Genomic DNA, 13,397 nt, shown 5'->3' with positions numbered 1-13,397 from the left:
TTCAGAGCATTTTTGTCCATCCTATATTACAGAAAAATGAAAGTATGGAGGACTATACTCACCCCACTATTTCTCTGCTTATAAAATTTTCCTAAATAAATTCTATGTTATATTGAGATCGTGTGGTGCTATGGTATGTGAACTTCTTGGATGATATTACTTATCTTTGAATTGAATTGCTGTTAATGGAAATCGTGTGGGGTCAAACTGGGCACGTAGTGGCTAGAAGATTGAGAGGAATCTAAAGGAATCTACTGCCTCTCTTTTGTTTTGGACATTTTCGTATACACTTTTTCTTTTTCTTTTTCTTTTTCTTTTTCTTTTTCTTTTTCTTTTTCTTTTTTCCTTTTTGGGTCTTTATCCACCTTTTTGAGATCTCAAACTGGATCTCTGCAGGGATTTTTTTTCCAACTTTCTAGACAACTCTGGATCTCGTAATCATCATAATTTTGTATGCCATCTTAACTATGGTAAAATCTGTACATTGTCCCTGATCTCTCATTTTGATTATCATTTAACAGTATTTAAGTGATGTCAAAAATGTCTTCTTTGAGCCATGACAGTTTTCTTGTTTCCCTTATGATGGAATGTTTTCTTTTATCTATTAGTTGGTTTTTGTTGGTGGTGAGATTTGAAGAAGCGGAGGAAAGGGGAACTTTCTTTAGCCATAGAACTAGAAATAACAGGCTGTTTTTATACCTTTATAAATTTTTAGAATCACATATAATTATCTTAACTCTATACCCCTGAATTTAATTTCTGTCCTGACTAAACTACTAAAATTTTCATCTGTGTAGTAAAAATCACTAAGACTTGTTTAAACTTTGTAAATTTGACATTCTTAGGAATATCCTTTCAAATGGATACACTAGGTTTATAGTAATAAGAGTGGACAGTTAAGTTCTTGGTAAATGTAACCCCCATTACTTTCTTCCACTAGAAAAAGGTAATGTTGACTTCTAAAAAGACCTGAGTCGCAATGACAAAATACTTCTTTCATTTCCCTAACATCAGCCAAAGCATTTCTTTTCATTTAATTAAAAAAAAAACAAGTTATTCTTTCTATTTTTTGCAGATTGTAATAGTTTCAGGACATTGTGCATGTCTCCCAAAATATTCTTTAGAAATTGCATGTGTGAGATTTTCATGTGAGATATTTCTGAGTGAAGTTTATTGTGACTTCCTAATTAGATGTGCGTATCAGGATTTTCTTTTTTTTTTTTTTACCCAAACAATTTTTATTTTTATTTTTGTACTTATTATTTTTATTTTATTTTATTTTATTTTAATTTATTTTATTTTATAATTTATTGTCAAGTTAGCTAACAAACATTGTAGCTTTGGCTTCAGAGTAGATTTCCATGATTCATCACTTACATACAACACCCAGTGCTCTTCCCAATGTGTGTCGTCCTCCAAGCCCATCACCCATTTTTTCCATCCCCCCCCAGCCCTCCACCCCCATCTACCCTCAGTTTGTTTTTTGTATTTAAGAGTCTCTTATGGTTTGCCTCCCTCTCTGTCTGTAACTGATTTTTCCTTCCCTTCCCCTGTGGTCTTCTGTTAAGTTTCTCTAATTCCACATATGCATGAAAGCATATGATATCTGTCTTTCTCTGACTGGATTTTCTTTTCTTTCTTCTTGTTTTCAAAATGATATTTTTTTTTTGACCAAAGATTTGAGGGGTAGTATGCCTAGACCAAAGGAATAAAATACTTAAGAATGTCACTTCTTTATGAGAACAATTTAGACAACATAAAAAGAGAGTTAATAACAACTGCAAGGTATGAAGCAGTATAGACTCAAGATCTAGTAACATATTTGGGAGTTTGAACAAATGTAACCTTTAGAGATTTATTTTCTCCTGAGTACAAGGAAAAATCAAAATATTCATAGAAGGATGTGAGTCACATTTGAAATATTTATTATTGATTTACCTTTGTTTGGAGTTCAATGATGTTTAATATATATCCCTTTCTAAGAAAAAAATATTAAAATTTTAACTATGATAAGTCAAAATTTTTCTTTACTTCTCTGTTAATTCACCTATCTCCCCAGTTGAATAGAATTTGTGATTATTCAAAGATGGCACAGCACAAATTGGAAAAACCTCACGACTAAGACAATTGAAAAAAAGCAGACGTTTATTGGATTCTTTTCTACCCAACACTGTAATGAGTAAGGATGTGGACAGTAATTGTTTTCTTCCCTGCCCTAGTAATGGAAAGTAATTAAAATGAAATAAAAAATAATGCACACTGCAAAGATGTTCAGAAATTCTACATTTTTACTGGTCCTAATTTATAGACAAGTGTTGGAATATTCTTACAATGCCAGTTTTTTCCACAGCATTTGTCATCTGGAATTTATAGAATTATAACGTACATTCCATTATTGGTTACCATAATAAATAAGGTCTTTGATATATTTAAGCAACCTTTGTCCCCTCATTTAAAACTAAGATTTTTAATGTTTATTTATCGTTCAAGAACTCTTACGTTAACTTTCATACAATGAGTTAATAAAAAGTAACAATTTATCTCATAATATGTGGTTATGATTTGGGGATATATTGCATGAATGAAGATCTCACTTTGCCTATTTGTTCAGAAATAACATAGCATGACATAAATATTATGTCATTTCTCAGTCATAGAGGTTTTATTATTTTCACTTATATTGACTTCTTCTTTGTAACTAACTTATCACTATGAATACTCATAGATAATATTTTCCATTTAGGAATCAGTCTGCACAGAAAACACGAAAGTGAGAATGGAGAAGAAGCTATTTCACCCATGAAATGGTAATATTTAAGTTTATTATTAATAAACTATTATATCCCCTTTGTAGGAAGGAGTGTTGAATAGTGGTATTTTTAATTAATCATATATAACTGAAAGGAGAATAATTGAATAATTGAAAACAGAGAGATATCTGAATATTTCCTTTCAAACTTCCTTTCACTCATAGGTGTTTTATTTTGTTTTATTTTATTTTATTTTTATTGTATTGTATTGTATTGTATTATATTGTATTGTATTGTATCATATTTTTTATTTATTGAAGTATAGTTGACACAGAATGTTACATTAGTTTCAGGTATACAACATAGTGATTCAATAACTCTATGTTATGCCCATCACAAGTTGTAGCTACCATCTGTCACCACACAAACTATTACAGTACCATTGGCTATATTCCCTATTATGTACCTTTTATCACCATGACTTATTGATTCCATAAGTGGAAGTCCATACCTCCCAATTCCTTTCAATTCTTTTTGCTCATCCGTCCATCCATCTGTCTTCTGGCAATCATATTGTTCTCTGCACTGATGGGTCTGTTTCTGCTTTTTGTTTGTGTGTTTGTTACTTGCGTTGTTTTTTAGATCGTACATATAAATGAAATCGTACGGTATTTGTCTTTCTCTGTCTGACTTACTTTACTTAGTCTCATACCCTCTAAGTCCACCCATGGTGTTGTAGATGTCAACATTTCATTCTTTTTATAGCTAAGTAATATTCCATTGTATACATATACCATATCTTCTTTATCCATTCATCTACTAATGGACACTTATGTTGTTTCAATTGTCCTCTGACACACTTAGTGAAGATGACCACACAATGGCTTGTATGTGAGTGCTCACAGCAGCATTATTAACAAACCACTGTGAGGCAACTTTATTCATCAAAAGGTTAATGGATAAACAAATTGTATTACATATCTATATAATGGAATACAACTCAGCAATAAAAAGAAATGAATTACTGATACAAATAAAAAAAAAACTGGATCAACTAGAAAACATTGGTTTTAATAAAAGAAGTATACACAAAATAGTACATACCATATGGTTGCATTTATAGAATGTCCAACATCAAGCAACACTATCCTATCCTGACAGAAATCCTATACTGACAGAAATTGCTGGGGGCTGGTGGTAAAGGAATTGACTGAAAAGAGGCACAAGGGAATGTTCTGGGAGTGATGTGGAAATGTTTGCTATTTTTATTGATACGGAGATTACACAGATGGACACATTTAGCAAATTTGGTATCATTTTAAATAGGTACATTTTATTGCATCTCAAGTACATCTCAAAAATGAGAATTGAGTGTAAAATGACAGTAATCCAGCAGACACATAACGTAGTGGCCAAAGTTTGTAAAGCAACAGTATCAAGTGTTGATGAGCATGTGTAGCAATTTGAAGTATCTTGTATGGCTGGTGAGTAAATTGATAAAAATCACTCTGGAAAAGAATTTGACGGTATTTACTTTAGACAGCCTTCTGTATACCCTAAGACCCGGGGATTTCACTGGAGGGTAGATACCCAAAAGAAATGTACAAAACTGTTTATAGCACCACTGTGTATAAAAGCCAAAAAGTGTAAGCAATTTGAATATTCATATCTAGTGGAGTGGATACATAAATTACAATTGTGACACAGCACTGAAAATAAACAAACTACTGATACTTATACCATAGATGAATTAAAAAAAAAAAACAGTGTTGCGTGAAAGAAGCCAGACATAAAGGAGAATATAAATTATGATTCCGTTATATAAATCTATGGTGTTAGAAGTCAGGATAGTGGTTTACTTGGTGGGGACAGTGACTGGTAGGGGCATAAGGGGATTTATATTGATAATATTGTAGTTTTAGATGTTGATTATCTTGTATGTCTACGTTATAAAAATGAATGGAGCTTCATGCTTATATTTGTATTCTTATCTGTGTTTCACTTCAATAAGAACCTTATTGAAAAGGTTGAGCCACTGAATTAAATGAAAATTGTTCAATCTTTTGGCAGTTTTCAATAGAATTCTGCAAATTCCATGATGCCTAAGAGAGAGTCGTGAGCCCCAGGACCCTAATGAAATCATAGCTTTCATGGAATACCTCCCCTGTATGCAGTGCTCTGCTGATTTCTGGGGAGAACACTAAACAAACCAAAACCAAAACAAAACTCCAAAAACCTAAACAAACCAATTTTACCCCAAAATTTTAACACTTTTTCTTGAAAAGACAAAATTACATGAGTTATCTTAAATATCAATAGTGGCCAAAAAGGCCAAAAAGGCAGAGAAAGGCAATAACATGTTTGGATGGCATTATATGTATTTCCAAAGGAGCAAACAATGAAAGCCAATATAATTTCAACTTTATGTCTTAGAAAATGACATCGAATGGTAGTATTATCCATTACATCATGAAATGTTAGGGTCATGCCTGATAAAGACGGTGAGACCTCTATTTGGTTCTTGTGGCACAGAATTATTCTATACACAGGATTATTCTATTATATACATCATATATTCAACATGCACAAATATAACTGACACAGGGCCCTTAGGGTCAGAAAAGAAAATAGAATATCAGTTTCTTAAAAAGATAGAATGATATCACCATCCTGTTCCCTTCACTGAGTTGTTGAAAGGATTTTCTGAGATAATTTGAGGGAAACAATTTTTGTAATAATTCCCACTATCTGTTAATTGTTATCATTAAATCTTAACCTTCACAGTAGTCAAAATCCAGCATAGCTCAGATGCTAACTTTGACATACATAGTATGCTTTTCAAGGAAGATGTACGAGACTGCTGCTTAACCATATGTACCCCTAAGATCTACTAGGTGGACTTGAGAGGGATCAAAATTCTGTTGCTGTTTTTTTTAATTTGGTCGGTACTTGTAGAAACACTCCTTCAGGCACTCCAATGACCAACCTGAAAGGTTTATAGATTTAATTTATACCCACCACACCTCCAAAGGGACCTGTTGCTTCTACAAAACGAAAATAAGTTATAAATTTGAAAGATGTTCAGACCAGCCTGTTACAGAGTATGTTCTGCATAATATTAGTTCCTGTTGGAGGTTAAAAATGTAACAAAGGGAAAAAATACATTGTGTGGTTAAATAAATTGAACACTAGTTAATAGGTTTAATTGACAATATTGATTTCTTCAGCATAAGTATTCATGAAGAAATTTACATTGTGAATTCACGATGTGCGAGTGATGTGTCTAGGAAAAACTCCCTTTTTCTCATTTACTCACATACACATAGTTTTAACACCAGGTGTATGAGGTATCCCCCTACACCAAGCAATTCTCCACAGTGTCAGTTGGGTGTCCTGCAATGATATTTAATTCTGAAACTAACCAGAGTTATCACAAACCCTACGGCTTAAGGGTTCAGTCACAGAATTATGCTCCCCACTTTAGGTGCCAATCACAAGTAACAGATCCAGACAACTTGTGTCCAACTTGGCTGCAAATTGGAGGTTCCTATGACCCCCCCCCCCTTGTTGGATTCGAATATTTGCCAGAACAGATTATTCAACTAGAGAAACACTTCCTTACATTTACCGTTTTATTACATAATAAAGAATAGAATCAAGAGTATAGATGAACAGCTAGGTGAAGGGATACATAGGTTGAAGTCTAGAAGGGCTCTGAGTGCAGGAGCTTCTGTTCCCGTGAGGCTGGAGTACACCACCCTCCTGGCCCATGAGTGTGTTCACTAACCTGGAAGCTCCCCTAACTTCTTACTATTGCGATTTTATGGAAGCCCCGACATATAGGCAAGATGAATTATTATCTCCATTTCCAGCCCCCTTCTGAAGAATAGGGGTGGGTCTGAAAGTGCCAAGATTTTTATCCTGCTTTGGTCTTGCTGGTGACCAGCCCTCATCGAAGAGTCACCTCAGGAAATTCCAAGGGACTTAGGAGCTCAGTGTCAGATGCTCTCATTATTCAGGAAATTATAAAAGTCTTAGGATTTTCTGCGCCAGTAACCAAGATCAAAGGCTAAATATTAAATCAAAAGATTTTCCCAGTGTCCCTATTTCCAAGGGTTTGGGGATCTCTGTGTCAGGAAGCAGGAACAGAGACCAGTATATACATTTCTTATTATTTCACAATGTGTTATGGTTCTCACATAGGTTTGACCATTTGGTCAGAAACAGCTCCCTTCCTGACACTTCGCTGAGGAATAAATTCTGTGATATCCATTTTGGAAAATGCTACTTTAAACCACAGTATGAGAGACTGTCATTGAGGATTTTCCTGGTTATCTTCCTCGGTTAGTTACTTTTAGTTTCACATCCAGTTACTCCTGAATCCCTTCTGACGACTGGTCAGGACTGCAATGAACAGGCACAATTGTCGCTACACTGCCAGGGGCACTCTGAGGAGGTTCAGTGCTGTGGCAGAGCAGAAAAGAAACGTAACATTCAGAATTTTCTGCCCTTGTTGGGCAAGACCTTTCTCCTCATTGTCTTTGCCATCATCTCCAAATAGTTCTTTAGCCTAAGATCTCAGTGCCTGGCACATGAAATTCCACCCTCTATGACCAGTCTCACGTTGGCATGCACTTGACCTTCAGACTTACTTCTTTCTTACATGGCACTGTGGCTGTCTGATTTCGTGGGTGTCGTAGGACAAACGTATCTAGAAGAGGCCACAGTATGTAAACGATAGCAAAGGTACCAGCAAAGAGCATTAGAGCAATTACCTTGCATATGAAATTACAAGTGTTAAGGCACTTGGAGGTCGGTGGAAACCTCTGTCGTATTTCGAAAGCTTTGGGGCTTACTATTGCTCTCTGGGAGTATTGCGATAATAAAAGCATAATACAAGCCTAAGGACCTTTAAATGCTATTAATTAGATTCACCGTAAAAGGATTGTGAAATTAGAATTGTTGTGCTCTCAATTATGATTTAATTCATTAAGATCACAAAATGCTGTTTTACAGTGATGGCTCAAGACAGTCAATAGAAAGTGAATATAGAAAATTATTTTACACTCCTGTATGAAACAAATATGACATACTGTTTGAGGGAGTGACTCTACCACAGTGAATACTGTCACATGAGCCACACATACAAAAGCATGTGGGCAGGTAGGAATATTTCTTTTGATGTGTGAAGGGATACCTGAAATTAGGTTGTTCTCTTTCTTTTTGTTTTTAGGTTTATTATTTTTGAGGGAGAAAGAGCTTGCGAGCAGGGCAGGGGCAGAGAGTGAGGGGGGCAGAGAATCCAAAGCAGGGTCTACGCTGAGAGCCAAAAGCCTGATGTGGGGCTTGAACTCACAAACTGTGAATTGATGACCTGAGCTGAAGGCAGACACTTAACCGAGTAAGCCACCCGGGCGTGCCTAGGTTATTCTTTTTCTAAAAAATATATTTAGTCAGTTACATGTAAAAAAGGGAGGATGGTATAATTTTTAACATAGTTTGTTGCAATGTATAAACATCTCATAAAATCCATCATGAAAGCAAGAGATAGTAATTATGACTCCTCAGTGATTACCTTCGAAAATGGTAAAAAAAAAAAAAAAAAAAACATTTCCAAAGTTGGCTTCTGTTCAGAAAAACTTTTGACTACTTAACAGTTATCACAATTTTAAAAATTCTGCGACTGATGCTTTGGTAATTATTAATGCTCTATTTGTCAGCTTTAGCTAGAATTAATAGAGGGTACTGAGGTATTATACTAGGGCATTAGCATAAAGACAGCCACTAGAACGATATAAACCCTTCTTAATATCAAAATAATAAACTGCTGAAGGAAGGAAGAAAGAAAGGAAAGGGAAGAAGGAAGGAAGGAAGGAAGGAAGGAAGGAAGGAAGGAAGGAAGGAAGGAAGGAAAGAACTTTGCAATGTTTCCCTAATCCTTGATCAAACAGAATTCATAAAGAAAGTGTTTAAATTCAATCTGTTTACAAACAATTTTTTCACCCACCAGAAGCTTTCAGGAGATACACAGCTAGAGAATTATAATTTGGGATGATTCTCTTGTTTTATTGGTATCTCCTAAACAGTAATGTTCATTTTGCTTGTGTATTCATTAGGATTGTCCAGAGAAACACAACCAGTAGGCTCTCTCTCTCGCTCTTGCTCTCGCTCTCTTTTTCTGTGTGTGAATGTGCAATGTGTGTGTATATGTGTGTGTATGTATATGTGTATATATATATATATATATATATATATACACATATGTATATTATATGTGTGTGTGTGTGTGTGTGTGTATATATATATATATATATATATATATACATATATATATGGATATTTATGAAGAATTGGCTCATACAATTAGGAAGGCCAGAAAGTCCCACAGTCTGTCCTCTACGAGCTGGAGAAGCAGGAAAGCTGATAAACCAGGAAGCTGGTCATTTATTTCAGTGCTAGTTTGAAGGCCTGAGAACCAGGGAAATAATGATGTAACTTCCTATCTGAGTCCAAAAGCCTGAGAATTGGGAGGACCAATGGTATAAGTGCTGCTCATAGTCTGAAGGCTGAGAACCAGAAGCATCAATGTCCGAGGGCAGAAGACCTATGTTGCAGCTCATGCAGAGAACAAATTCTCCCTTCCTCAACCTTTTTGTTCTCTTGGGGCCCATAATGGATTGGATGATGCCCATCTAAATTGGTGAGGAAAATCTTCTTCACACAGTCCCTGATTCAATTGCTAATTTCTTCTGGGATCACCCTTATAGACACACTCCGAAATAATGTTTTACCACTTGTCTGTGTAGCCCTTAGGCCAGTCAAGTTGACACATAAAGTTAACCATCATAGCCTGTATGAACTTTCACTGTCACAGTGGCTGCAAACTTAGACTGTTGGCATCTAGAGACTCTGAAATAATGTTCCATTTCCCACCCTACTTATCTCTTCTCTGCCTGAGATGTTTTCATTTGAAAGAAGTGCTTCATGCGAAAAGAAATTATAAGAGGTCAAATTAAGGGAGTAAGGATAAAGGAAATCTGTCAAATGATAAACAGCAAATGCCTAATTAACTTAAACTCAAGTTAATAACTCCATGAAATCTTGGCCTTCATTACTCCATTCTTTTTACTGGGAAAATGAAATAATGAGCTCCATGTGTGGAACATTACCAGAAAAGGATAGCAACCAGGTCGTTTTCATTAATTGCTGTGAATTGCCGTATTCATTTGTTACTGTACAAAATGTGCCAATCAAATAACTTTGGTTTTTAGGTTGGCTCTGTTTACTCAGCTTTTTGTAGACATTACACTAATAATATGAGCAAGGTGATTATACATACATTCACTGCTTCTTGGCTATGTGTTCCTGCAATTGTACAGGAAAAGTGAAGAGAGATTGGTAGACTTTGAGATTCTGACCTTCTGGGAGTAGGTGAAGAGGGGAAAAAAAGGGATTAATATGGAGCGCATACTATAAATGTCAGAGACAGATTGGGGTGTCCTGGGAGGAGATATTTACTTTTTACACCTTTTTCAATAGCTTAGCAAGGGGCTGGCATAGTTACTGGGTTAGATCAAAAGAAAACGATAACAAACATTGAAGTATGGGCATGTTCCCTGTGAACAATGATATTTTCTTACCCAGGATACTCCACTGTTGCACAGTGATTTAGGTATACCCTACACTGTACTTCCCTTCTATTATTCTGTAAGCAGATGATAAATAGAGGTTGAGTGTCTCTCTTAGAGCCTTTCACATGTTAAGGCCAGTATATTTTTCCCACTGCAACAATCCTTTATTTAGCATAAGAACTAGGAAAATATGTGTGTTTTGCTGTCTCTCTGTCTACATTTTTTATAACAGATACGATTTTACTTTACATCATATGGCATGAACAATATACACATCTATGCCTTATTTGCCTAACAAAGAAGTTAGACTCTTTTACATATATCATCTTACCATAATCTCTGTTCTAAGGTGAATTTAAATATCCTTATTTTGTAAAAAAGGAAGTGTACATGAAAGTCAACATCTATTCAGGGCATAAATACCAACAAACTATAAATAGAAGAGGATTTTCTAAACTGATTAAGGGAATCTATAGACCTAGAGCTACCATCATACTTGATGTTGAAGGGCTTAACACTTTATTCTGAATAATGGAAATGAGTCTCAGATGTCTATTCTTACCATTTCTACTCACCATATTACTAGAAATCCTAGCCAGTACTACAAGACCAGAAAACGAGAGAGAAGCTATACATATTTGAAAGTAAGAAGGAAAATTGTTTATTTGAGGATGGTGTGATTGTCTATGTAGAAAATCCTAAGGAATCCATAAAAGAAAAAAAGCTATGGAAGTAAGAGATGGGTTTAGCAACATCTTAGGGTGCAAGTTCAAAATTCAAAAATCAATTACATCTCCATCTTATACCTGTGGTAGGCAGAATAATACCCCCTCCATGATGTCTACACCCTAATCCTTGGAACTTGAGAATATGTATATGACAAAAGCAACGGTTGCAGAAGTGATGGAAGTTTATCCTGGATTATCTGGGTGAGCCCACTCTAATCCCTCTCTAACTCGGATTAAGATCTAAATCCTTAAAAGCAGAGAGTCTTTTCTCATTATGGTCAGAGAGATGTGAGGATCAAAGAAAAGTCAAAGAGATGCAACCTTACTGTCTTTGATGATGAAGAGGAGAGACAAGAAAAGAATGCAAGCAACCTCCAAAAACCAAAAAAGGCAATAAGATGTACTCTTCCCTAGAATTTCCAAAAAGGAAGGCAGTCTAACTTATACCTTGTGAGACATGTGTTGGACTTCCCACCTATGGATTTAAGATACAATAAATGTTGTCTCATGTCACCAGGGTTATGGTAATATGTTACATCAGCAATAGAAAACTAATATCAGTAGTAAAGGAAAATAAAATTATAGAACAATAAAGTTTATAGTAGCATCAAAACTATGAAATACCAAGGGACAAATTTAACAAAATATATGTAATACCTGTAATGGACAGCTACAAAATAATGCTGAAAGAAATTAGAGAAGACCTAAATGAGTGGAGATGGACTGAGTGACTTACTAAAGAGGTTTAATATCCAAATCATAGGAGTCCCAGAAGAAGATGAAGAGAGAGAAAAAGGGTCAGAAGTTTTATGTGAACAAATTATAGCAGAAAACTTTCCTAATTTGTGGAAGGATTCTGACATCAAAATCCAAGAAGCACAGAAAACTGCCTTTAGATTCAACAAAAACCAACCATCACCAAGGCAAATCATAGCCAAATTCACAAAATACACAGCCAAGGAAGGAATTATGAAAGCAGCAAAGGAAAAAAAGTCCTTAACCTGTAAGAGAAGACAGATCAGTTTCACAACAGACCTATCCACAGAAGTGGCAGGATATATTCAACATGCTAAATCAGAAAAGTATGCAGCTCAGAATTCTTTATCCAGCAAGGCTGTCATTCAAAATAGAAGGAGAGATAAAGAGTTTCCCAGATGAAAATTAAAGGAGTTCAAGGAATTTTATGGGGGACCCTTTTAATGGAGAAAAGAGAAAAGAAAACAAAAAGACCAAAAGCAACAAAGACTAGAAAGGGCTAGAGAACATCATCAGAAACAACAACTCAACAGGCAACACAATGGCGCTAAATTCATATCTTGTAGTACTCAATCTAAATGTCAGTGGACTAAATGCTCCAGTCAAAAGAGTATCAGAATGGATACAAAAATAAGGCCCCTCAGGGCACCTGGGTGGCTCAGTCAGTTAAGCCTTGGACTTCAGCTCAGGTCATGATCTTGCAGCTTGGGAGTTCAAGCACCACATTGGGCTCTGTACTGACAGCTCAGAGCCTGGAGCCTACTTCAGATTCTGTGTCTCCCTCTCTCTCTTTGCCCCTCCCCCACTCGTGCTCTATCTGTCTCTCTCTCAAAAATAAACGTTAAAAAAAAAGTTTGTTTTAGAAAACAAGGCCCATCTATATACTGCTCACAATAGACTCATTTTAGACCTACAGACACTTATAGATTGAAAGTAAGGGGATGGAGAACCATCTATTATGCTAATGTTTGTCAAAATAAAGCTGGTGTAACCATACTTATATCAGACAAACTAGATTTTAAAATAAAGACTTTAACAAGAGATGAAGAAGGGTCTTATAATTAAGGAATCTATTCACCAAGAAGATCTAACCATTGTAAATATTTATGCCCCCCACATGATAGAACCCAAATATATAAATCAATTAATCACAAACATAAAGAAACTCATTGATAATAATACCATAATAGTAGGGGACTTCAACACCCCACTTACAACAATGGACAGATCATCTAAGCAGAAAATCAACAAACAAACAATAGCTCTGAACAAACAAACAATAGGTCCAGTGAAACACACTGGACCAGATGGACTTAACAGGTATATTCAGAACATTTCATCCTAAAGCAGCAGAATACACATTCTTCTCGAGTGCACATGGAACATTCTCCAGAATAGATTACATACTGGGTCACAAATCAGTCCCCAACAAGTACAAAATGATGGAGATCATACCTTTCATATTTTCAAACCATAACTCTCTAAAGCTCGAAATCAACCACAAGAAAAAATTTGGAAAGACCATGAATACC

The 13,397-nt window shown here is 35.4% G+C and overlaps 1 long non-coding RNA gene across 5 annotated transcripts in view; it reads left to right on the top strand.

Annotated features, from left to right (window-relative positions):
* LOC123385626 overlaps positions 1-13,397 on the top strand; it is a 435,444-nt gene that overhangs the window by 386,280 nt on the left and 35,767 nt on the right. For all 5 annotated transcript variants that reach the window (XR_006598526.1, XR_006598527.1, XR_006598531.1 and 2 more), the window contains one exon: positions 2,744-2,807. This is a non-coding gene — a long non-coding RNA (uncharacterized LOC123385626). The remainder of the gene's footprint in view (positions 1-2,743; positions 2,808-13,397) is intronic.

The sequence above is a fragment of the Felis catus genome, chromosome A1 (assembly GCF_018350175.1).
Source record: "Felis catus isolate Fca126 chromosome A1, F.catus_Fca126_mat1.0, whole genome shotgun sequence".
NCBI lineage: Eukaryota > Metazoa > Chordata > Mammalia > Carnivora > Felidae > Felis > Felis catus.
The sequence above is the reverse complement of the archived record's forward strand: the minus strand, read 5'-3'. Positions and strand labels throughout refer to the sequence as shown.